At 51.2% G+C, this 9,526-nt stretch overlaps 1 long non-coding RNA gene across 1 annotated transcript; it reads right to left on the reverse strand.

The window, feature by feature from the left end:
* Positions 1-374: 374 nt before the first annotated feature.
* Positions 375-9,248, reverse strand: LOC138834521 (uncharacterized). The gene is made up of 3 exons (XR_011374167.1): positions 9,197-9,248; positions 1,018-1,854; positions 375-463 (listed from the first exon to the last, which is right to left on the reverse strand). It is a non-coding gene; the product is annotated as an uncharacterized lncRNA (long non-coding RNA).
* Positions 9,249-9,526: the final 278 nt, after the last annotated feature.

Here is a 9,526-nt window from a genome sequence, read left to right on the forward strand (position 1 = left end):
CCGCCTCTCTTCTGCCTTGACTTCCTTCCATGTCCGTCTCTACTTCCTCCATTGATTCCCTACTTCCTCCCCACTTCCTTTGCTATTTGATCCCCATTTCTGCCTGTCTTCCTCCACATTTCCCCCCTCCTTCCTCCCTACTCTTTTCCCACATCCTTCTTCCTCCAACTTCCTTCCCACTTCCAGCCCTACTTCCTCCCACTTCCGTATCTATTTCCTCAAACTTCCGCCCCACTTCCTCCCCTACTTTGTCCCACTTCACTGCATATTTCTGCCCCACTTCCTGCCAAACTTCCTTCCACTTCCTTCCAATTCCGCCCGCTCCCTGCGCACCTGCAGTGCATCCAGGTCGCTCAGGGCGCCCTCGGTGATGTCCAAGATCTCGTTTCCGTGCAGCAGCAGCAGCTGAAGTCTCGCGAGACCAGAGAAGGAAGCGTGCGTCAGGACCCGGATGTGGTTGAACCTAATTCAACAGATGAGAGGACAGGAAGAGGAAATCAGGAAACCAGACTGAAAACCAGCGCTGGGAGGGCAGGACTTTTGTTTCCGGGTCAGGGTCAATAATAATGAATCATTACTCATCATCATCTTCCTTCCTTCCTTCTTTCCTTCCTTTCCTCCCTCGCTTCCTTCCTTCCTTCCCTCCCTCCTTCCTTCCTTCCCTCCCTCCTTCCCTCCTTCCTTCCTTCCTTCTTTCCTTCCCTCCTTCCCTCCTTCCTTCCTTCCTTCCTTCCTTCTCTCCCTCCTTCCTTCCTTCCATCCTTCCCTCCTTCCTTCCTTCCCTCCCTCCCTCCTTCCTTCCCTCCCTCCTTCCTTCCCTCCCTCCTTCTTTCCTTCCCTCCTTCCTTCCTTTCTTCTATCCTCCCTTCCTTCCCTCCATCTTCCTTCCTTCCCTCCTTCTCTCCTTCCTTCTTTCCCTCCTTCCCTCCTTCCCTCCTTCTTTCCTTCCTTCCTTCCTTCCTTCCTTCCTTCCTCTTCCTTCCCTTCCTTCCCCCCTTCCCCCACCCCAGGCCTCACCCCAGGTTCACGCGCTCTATCTTGGGGTCCAGCACGTGGGGCACAGCCCTGAGGCTGCGGAAGGTGCAGTGGAGCTCGGTGGGGACGTAGCAGGCGCAGGTCCTGGGGCAGCGGGTGGCGGGGGCTGGGTGGGGGCCACACAGGAGCAGCAGCAACAGCAGCGAGGCCCAGGGGCGGGGGCCCCCCATCCTGGGGCTGGGATGGAGGGGGGGAGGCTGGGGATGGAGGCCCAGGGGTGGAGGCCCAGGGAAATGGAGGCTGGAATTTGGAGGCCCAGGGAAGGAGGCCTAGGGATTAGAGGCCAGGGTGGAGACTGGGGATGGAGGTCCAACAGGGTGGAGGATAGGGGTGGAGGCTGAGGAAGGAGACTGGAAGTTGGAGGCCCAGGGGCTGGAGGCCCAGGGATGGAGGCCTAAGGGAAGTGGAGGTCCAGGGATGGGGGCCTCGGGGTTAGAGGCCAGGTATGGAGGCTGGGGATGGAGGTCCAGGAAGGTGGAGGCCAGAGGTAGAGGCTGAGGATGGAGACTGGAAGTTGGAGGCCAGAGAAGGAGGCCCAGAGGTATTGGAGGCTGGGGATGGAGGCCCAGGGATGGAGGCCTAATGGGGTGGAGGCTGGGGATGGAGACTGGAAGTTGGAGGCCCAGGGAAGGAGGCCCAGGAGGGTGGAGGCTAGGGATGGAGGCCCTGTGGATAGAGGAAAGTAGGCCAAATGGGGTGGAGGCTGGGGATGGAGGCCAGGAGTGGAGGCTGGAGATGGAGGTCCAAGGGGGTGGAGGCCCAGGGATGGAGGCTGGAAGTTGGAGGCCCGGGGATGGAGGTTCAAGGATGTGAGGCAACCTGTGGGGGTCAGGGAGACAACAGGGAGGAAGAGGAAGGAGAATGGGAAGAGGAAGGAGATGTATCAGAAGAACAGGAAGAGGAAGAAGGACATGGACACGAGGAAGAGGAAGGGGAAGAGGAAGAGGAGATGGAAGAGGAAGAGGAGATGAAAGAGGAGATGGAAGAGGAAGAGGAGATGGAAGAGGAGACAGAAGAGGAGATGGAAGAGGAAAAGGAGATGGAAGAGGAAGAGGAGATGGAAGAGGAGACAGAAGAGGAGATAGAAGAGGAGACGGAAGAGGAGATGGAAAAGGAAGAGGAGACGGAAGAGGAAGAGGAGACGGAAGAGGAGACGGAAGAGGAGACGGAAGAGGAGATGGAAGAGGAGACGGAAGAGGAGACGGAAGAGGAGACGGAAAAGGAGACGGAAGAGGAGACGGAAGAGGAGATGGAAGAGGAGACAGGAGAGGAAGAGGAGATGGAAGAGGAGACGGAAGAGATGGAAGAGGAGATGGAAGAGGAGATGGGAGAGGAAGAGGAGATGGAAGAGGAGAAGGAAGAGGAGATGGAAAAGGAGATGGAAGAGGAGAAGGAAGAGGAGATGGAAGAGGAAAAGGAGATGGAAGAGGAAGAGGAGATGGAAGAGGAAAAGGAGATGGAAGAGGAAGAGGAGATGGAAGAGGAGACCGGAGAGGAGATAGAAGAGGAGATGGAAGAGGAAGAGGACATGGAAGAGGACACAGAAGAGGAGATGGAAGAGGAAAAGGAGATGGAAGAGGAGATGGAAGAGGAGACGGAAGAGGAGATGGAAGAGAAGATGGAAGAGGAGATGGAAGAGGAGACAGAAGAGGAAGAGGAGACAGAAGAGGAGATGGAAGAGGAGATGGAAGAGGAAGAGGAGACAGAAGGGCAGATGGAAGAGGAGACGGAAGAGGAGACGGAAGAGGAGATGGAAGAGGAGATGGAAGAGGAAGAGGAGACAGAAGGGGAGACAGAAGAGGAAGAGGAGACGGAAGAGGAAGAGGAGATGGAAGAGGAGATGGAAGATGAAGAGGAGAGGAAGAGGAGATGGAAGAGGAAGAGGAGATCGAAGAGGAGACGGAAGAGGAAGAGGAGAGGAAGAGGAGATGGAAGAGGAAGAGGAGAGGAAGAGGAGATGGAAGAGGAGAGGAAGAGGAGATGGAAGAGGAAGAGGAGATGGAAGAGGAGATGGAAGAGGAGACGGAAGAGGAGATGGAAGAGGAGACGGAAGAGGAGATGGAAGAGGAGACAGAAGAGGAGACAGAAGAGGAGACGGAAGAGGAAGAGGAGATGGAAGAGGAAGAGGAGACAGAAGAGAAGATGGAAGAGGAGACGGAAGAGGAAGAGAAGAGGGAAGAGGAGACGGAAGAGGAGATGGAAGAGGAGATGGAAGAGGAGACGGAAGAGGAGATGGAAGAGGAAGAGGAAATGGAAGAAGAAGAGGAGATGGAAGAGAAGATGGAAGAGAAAGAGGAGACAGAATAGGAAGAAGGAAAACACCAACCAACAGGAATATGATCAGGAAGTCGAGAGACACAAGGAAAAAGAGACCGGGAAGACCTGCTCTGTCTGTCTGTCTCTGTCCATCTGTCTCTCCATGTCTATCTCTCTGTCTTTAGCTTTCTGTCTGTCTTTGTCTGTGTCTGTCTGTCTCCCTGTCTGTCTGTCTCTGTGTTGACATCTGTCTGTCTGTCTCTTATCTGTCTGTCTGTCTGCCTCTCTGTCTCTGTCTGTTATCTGTCCATTGGTCTCATGTCTGTCTGTCTGGTCTGTCTCTCCCTGTCTGCCTGTGTCTGTCTGTCTGTGTCTGTCTCTTATGTCTGTCTCCCTCTGTCTCTTATCTCTGTCTGTCTGTATCTGTCTGTCTGTGTCCCTGTCTGTCTGTCTGTCTGTGTCTGTCTGTCTGTGTCTCTGTCTGTCTCTGTGTCTGTCTCTGTCTCTTATCTCTGTCTGTCTGTTCTGTCTGTGTTGACATCTGCCTGTCTCTGTCCATCTACCTCTGTCAGTCTCTCCCTGTCTCTGTGTCTCTGTCTGTCTGTCTGTCTCTGTGTCTCTCTGTCTCTGTCTGTTATCTGTCCATTGGTCTCATGTCTCTCTGTCTGTCTGTTTTGTCTTTCCCTGTCTATCTCTGTGTCTCCATCTGTCTGTACATCTCCGTCTGTCTGTCTGGGTTTCTCTATCTCTGTCTCTTGTCTGTCCATCGATCTTGTCTGTCTGTCTGTTCCATCACTGTCTGTGTTGACGTCTGTCTGTCTCCACATCTCTGTTTGTCTCTGTCTTTTGTCTCTGTCTGTCTGTGTTGACGTCTGTCTGTCTGTTATCTCTGTCTCTCCCTGTGTCTGTCTACCAGTCTCATGTCTGTCTGTCTCTGTCCATCTGTCTCTTGTCTCTGTCTCTGTCCGACTCTCTTCCTGTCCGTCTGTGGGTGTACATCTGTCTGTCTGGATCTCTTCTGTCTCAGTCTGTCTCTGTGTGTCTTTTGTTTCTGTCTGTCCGTCTGTCTCTGTCTATCTGTCTTGGTGTCTCTTCTGTCTCAGTGTCTGTCCCCGTCTGTCTCTTGTCTCTGTCTGTCTGTCTCTCTGTGCCTGTGTCTATCTCTGTTGGTCTGTTCTGTCTGTCTGTCTGTCTTCCTGTCTCTGTCCATCTGTCTGTGTCTCTTCCTGTCTGTCTCTGTCTCTGTCTGTCTGTCTCTCCGTGTCTGTCCATCTCCCTTCCTGCCTGTCTCTGTGTCTGTCTGTCTGTCCATCTGTCTCCTCTGTCTGCCCATCTGTCTGTCTGTGCCTGCGTCTGTCTGTCTGAGTCTGTTTCTTCTCTGTCTCTGTGTCTACATGTCTGTCTCTTCTGTCTGTCTGTCTGTCCCTGTCTCTGTCTGTCTGTCCCTGTGTCCGTCTGTCTCTTCCTGTCACTGTCTCTACATCTGTCTGTGTCCTCTGTCTGTCTGTCTCTGTCTTCCTGGCTCCATCTCTCTGTCTCGTCTGTCTCTCTCCATCTGTCACTTGTCTTTGTCTGTGTCTGTCTGTTTGTCTCTTGTCTTTGTCTATCTGTCTCTGTGCATCTGTCTCTCCCTGTCTGTCTCTGTGTGTACATCTGTCTGTCTGTCCCTGTCTGTCTCTTCTGTCTCTTCTCTTTGTCTGTCTGTCTGTGTCTGTCTGTGCCAGTTTCTCTCACATCCATCTCTGTCTGTCTGTCTGTCTGTCTGTCTGTTCTGTCTCTGTCTGTCTGTGCCTGTGTCCGTCCGTCTCTTCCTGTCTCTGTGTCTATGTCTGTCTATCTGTCCTGGCTGAGTTTGTCTGTCTGTGACTGTGCCTGTCTGTCTCTTTGTCTCTTCTGTCTCTGTCCATCTGTCTCTTGTCTCTATGTCTGTCTGTCTATGCCTGTGTCTGTCTCTATCCGTTTCTCTTCCTGTGTGTCTCTGTGTGTACATCTGTCTGTCTGTCTGTCTGGGTCTCTTCTGTCTCAGTCTGTGTCTGTCTGTCTGTCTCTGTGTCTACATCTGTGTCCTCTGTCTGTCTGTCTGTCTGTCTGTCTGTTTCTGTCTTCCTGGCTCGTCTGTCTGTCTCTTCTGCCTCTCTCCATCTGTCACTTGTGTCTGTCTGTCTCTGTCTCATGTCTGTCTCTGTGTTGACGTCTGTCTGTCTGTCTGTCTGTCTGTATCTGACTCTTCTCTCTGTCGGTCTGTCTGCCCCTGCGTCTATCTGTTCTGTGTCTTTCCATCTGTCTCTCTGTCTCTGTGTCTGCCTGTGTCTGTCTGTCTCCCTGTCTGTCTGTCTCTTATCTCTGTCTGTTTTTGTTCTGTCTCTGTCTGTCTCTTGTGTCTGTCTGTCTATTCTGTCTCTGTCTCTTCCTGTCTGTCTCAGTCTGTCTGTCCGTCTACCTCTGTCGGTCTCTCCCTGTCTCCATCTGTCTGTCTGTCTGTTCGGTCTGTCCATCTATCTCTCCCTGTCTGTGTCTGTGTCTCCGTCTGGCTCTGTCTCTCATCTCTGTGTCTGTCTCTTGTCTGTCCATCAGTCTCATGTCTGTCAGTCTGTGTCTGTTCCCTCTGTCCGTCTCTGTCTCCATCTGTCTGTCTGTCTCATGTCTTTGTCTCTGTGTATATGTCTGTCTGTCTGTGTCTCTTCTGTCTCTTGTCTGTCCATTGGCTCTCATGTCTCTGTCTCTCTGTGTCTGTCTGTCTCTTCTCAGTCTGTCTTTCTGTGCCTGTGTCGGTTTCTTCTGTCTCAGTCTGTCTGTCCCCGTCTGTCTTCCTGTCTGTGTCTGTTTGTCTCTTTTCTCTTCTGTCTGTACTTGTCTGTCTTTTGTCTCTGTCTGTCTGTGTGACTCTTGTCTCTGTCCATCTGTCACTTGTCTCTATCTGTGTCTGTTTGTCCATCTGTCTCCTCTGTGTCTGCCCATCTATCTGTCTGTGCCTGCGTCTGTCTGTTTCTTCTCTATCTCTGTGTCTACATGTCTGTCTCTGACTGTCTGTCTCTTCTTGTCTGTCTCTGTGTCTACATCTGTGTCCTTTGTCTGTCTGTCTGTCTGTCTGTCTGTCTGAGTCTGTTTCTTCTCTCTGTGTCTACATGTCTGTCTCTGTCTGTCTGTCTCTTCCTGTCTGTCTCTGTGTCTACATCTGTCTGTGTTCTCTGTCTGTCTGTCTGTCTGTCTCATCTGTCTCTCTCCATCTGTCACTTGTCTCTCTCTCTCTGTCCGTCTCTCTGTGCCTGTGTCTGTCTGTTCTCTTTGTCTGTCTGTCTCGGTGCATCTGTCTCTCCCTGTATGTCTCTTTGTGTACATCTGTGTCTGTCTGTCTGTCTTTTGTCTCTTCTCTTTGTCTGTCTCTCTGTCTGTCTGTACCTGTGTCTGTCTGTCTCTTCCTGTCTCTGTGTCTATGTCTGTCTATCTGTCCTGGCTCAGTTTGTCTGTCTGTGCCTGTCTGTCTCTTCTGATTCTGTCTGTCTCCGTCTGTCTGTCAGTCATGTCTGTATCTCTGGCTCATGTCTGTCTGTGTCTCTCTGTCTGTGTCTCTTCTGTCTCTGTCCATCTGTCTGTCTCTGTGTCTCTGTCTGTGTGTGTTCTGTGTGTCTCCGTCTGTCTGTACATCTTCGTCTGTCTGTGTGTCTCTCTCTGTCTCATGTGTCTGTCTTTCCGTCTCTGTAACTACATCTGTCTGTCTCTTCTGTTGTCTGTCTGTCTGTTCTATCTCTGTCTCTTCCTGTATGTCTCTGTATTCATATGTCTGTCTCTTGTGTCTGTCTGTCCGTCTGTGCCTGTTTCTGTCACATCCGCCTCTGTCTGTCTGTCTGTTCTGTCTGTGTCTGTCTTCCTGTCTCTGTCCATCTGTCTTTTCTCTGTCTCTGTCTCTCTGTCTCTGTCTGTGTCTGTCTGTCTCTATCCATCTGTCTCTCCCTATCTGTCTGTCTGTCTGTCCGTCTATCTCTGTTGGTCTCCCCCTGTCTCCATGTCTCCCTCTGTCTGTCTCTGTCTGTCTGCCTCTCTGTCTCTGTCTGTTATCTGTCCATTGGTCTCTCTGTCTGTCTGTCTCTGTCTTCTTGGTTCTGTCTCTTCTGCCTCTCTCCATCTGTCACTTGTCTCTGTCTGTCTGTCTGTCTCTGTCTCATGTCTGTCTGTATGTTGATGTCTGTCTGTCTGTCTCAGTCTGTGTCTGACTCTTCTGTCAGTCAGTCTGCCCCTGTGTCTATCTGTTCTGTGTCTGTCCATCTGTCTCTCTCTGTCTGTCTCTGAGTCTGTCTGTCTCTTATCTCTGTCTGTCTGTCTGTGTCTGTTCTGTCTCTTGTGTCTGTCTGTCCTGTCTCTGTCTCTTCCTGTCAGTCTCTGTGTTCACATCTGTGTCTCAGTCTGTCTGTCTGTCTACCTCTGTCGGTCTCTCCCTGTCTCCATCTGTCTGTCTGTCAGTCTGTTCTGTCTGTCTGTTTGTCTCTGTCTGTGCCCGTCTCTGTGTCTGTCTCTTGTCTCTGTCTTCTCTGTGCTTGTGTCTATCTCTGTCTGCTGCTGTCTCTCCATGTCTGTTCATCTCCCTTCCTGTCTCTGTGTCTACAGCTGTCTGTCTGTTTCTTGTCTCTGTCTGTCTGTCTCTTCTACCTCTCTCCATCTGTCACTTCTCTCTGTCTTTTCTGTCTGTCTGTCTCTCTGTGTCTGTCTGTGCCGGTTTCTCTCATGTCCATCTCTGTCTGTCTGTTCTGTCTCTGTCTGTGCCTGTGTCTGTCTGTCTCTTCCTGTCTCTGTGTCTCTGTCTATCTGTCCTGGCTCAGTTTGTCTGTCTGTGCCTGTCTGTCTCTTCTGTTTCTGCCATCTGTCTTTCCCTGTCTGTCTGTCTGTGTCTCTGTCTGTCTGTGTCTCTGTCTGTGTGTCTCTGTCTGTCTGTCCTGTCTCTGTCTGTCTCTCCCTGTCTGTCTGCACATCTTCGTCTGTCTGTGTCTCTCTCTGTCCGTCTCTGTGTCTACATCTGTCTGTGTGTCTCTTCTGTCTGTCTGTTCTGTCTCTGTGTCTTCCTGTCTGTCTCTGTTCACATCTGTCTGTCTCTTGTGTCTGTCCATTTACCTCTGTCGGTCTCTCCCTGTCTCCATGTCTACATCTGTCTGTCTCATATTAGTCTATCTGTGTCTGTCTGTCTGTCTGTCTCTATCTTCCTGTCTCTGTCTGTCTCTTTTGTCTCTCTCCATCTGTCACTTGTCTCTGTCTGTCTGTGTCTGTCTGCCCGTCTCTCTGTGCCTCTGTATGTCTGTCTCTATGTCTATCTGTCTCGGTGCATCTGTCTCTCCCTGTCTTGTCTCTCTTCTGTCTCTTTGTCTGTCTGTCTGTCTCTCTGTGTCTGTCTGTGCCAGTTTCTCTCACGTCCATCTCTGTCTGTCTGTCTCCGTCTCTGTCTGTGCCTGTGTCCATCTGTCTCTTCCTGTCTCTGTGTCTCTGTCTATCTGTCCTGGCTCAGTTTGACTGTCTGTGCCTGTCTGTCTCTTCTGTCTCTGTCTCTCTCTCAGTCTCTGTGTCTCTGTCTGTCTGTATGTCTGTCTGTGTGTCTGTCTGTCCTGTCTCTGTCTCTCCCTGTCTGTCTGCACATCTTGGTCTGTCTGTCTGTGTCTCTCTCTCTCTCTGTGTCATGTCTGTGTCTGTCTGTCTGTCTGTCTACATCTGTCTGTGTATCTCTTCTGTCTGTCTGTCTGTTTCTGTCATTGTCCATCCCCCCTCCCCCCTCCCCAGGACTAAATACTAAGTACTCAGCACCCCATTTCCCCCTGGCTTCCTATCACCCATCACCGTCCTCCTCCTCCTCCTCCTCTTCCTCCCACCTCCATCAGCCCCCCCTCCCCAGGACGCGAACCCGGGGCCGGAGCTCCTCACCTACCTTTCCAGGTTGGGGGGTTCACTGGAGATCCGGGTCTCTCGGTTGGTCCTGGGGGGGTGGGGAGAGGGGGTGGAGGTGGCTTTGAACCACGATCCTCCAGATCTCAGCCTCCTGAGCAACAAGGAAGGCTTGGCGAAGAATATGCCAACGACCGTCACCACCACAGTAACAAGAACAACAACAACAATAACCATTGTGACAATAATAATAACTATAATAACAATAGCAATGACAATAATAATCATGACAACAATAACAACTATAATAACAATAACAATGACAATAATAACAACGATAACAATAATAACCATAATACCCATAATAGTAATA

Source organism: Dipodomys merriami, unplaced genomic scaffold (assembly GCF_024711535.1).
Source record: "Dipodomys merriami isolate MVZ:Mamm:240054 unplaced genomic scaffold, mDipMer1.0.p SCAF_218, whole genome shotgun sequence".
Lineage (NCBI taxonomy): Eukaryota > Metazoa > Chordata > Mammalia > Rodentia > Heteromyidae > Dipodomys > Dipodomys merriami.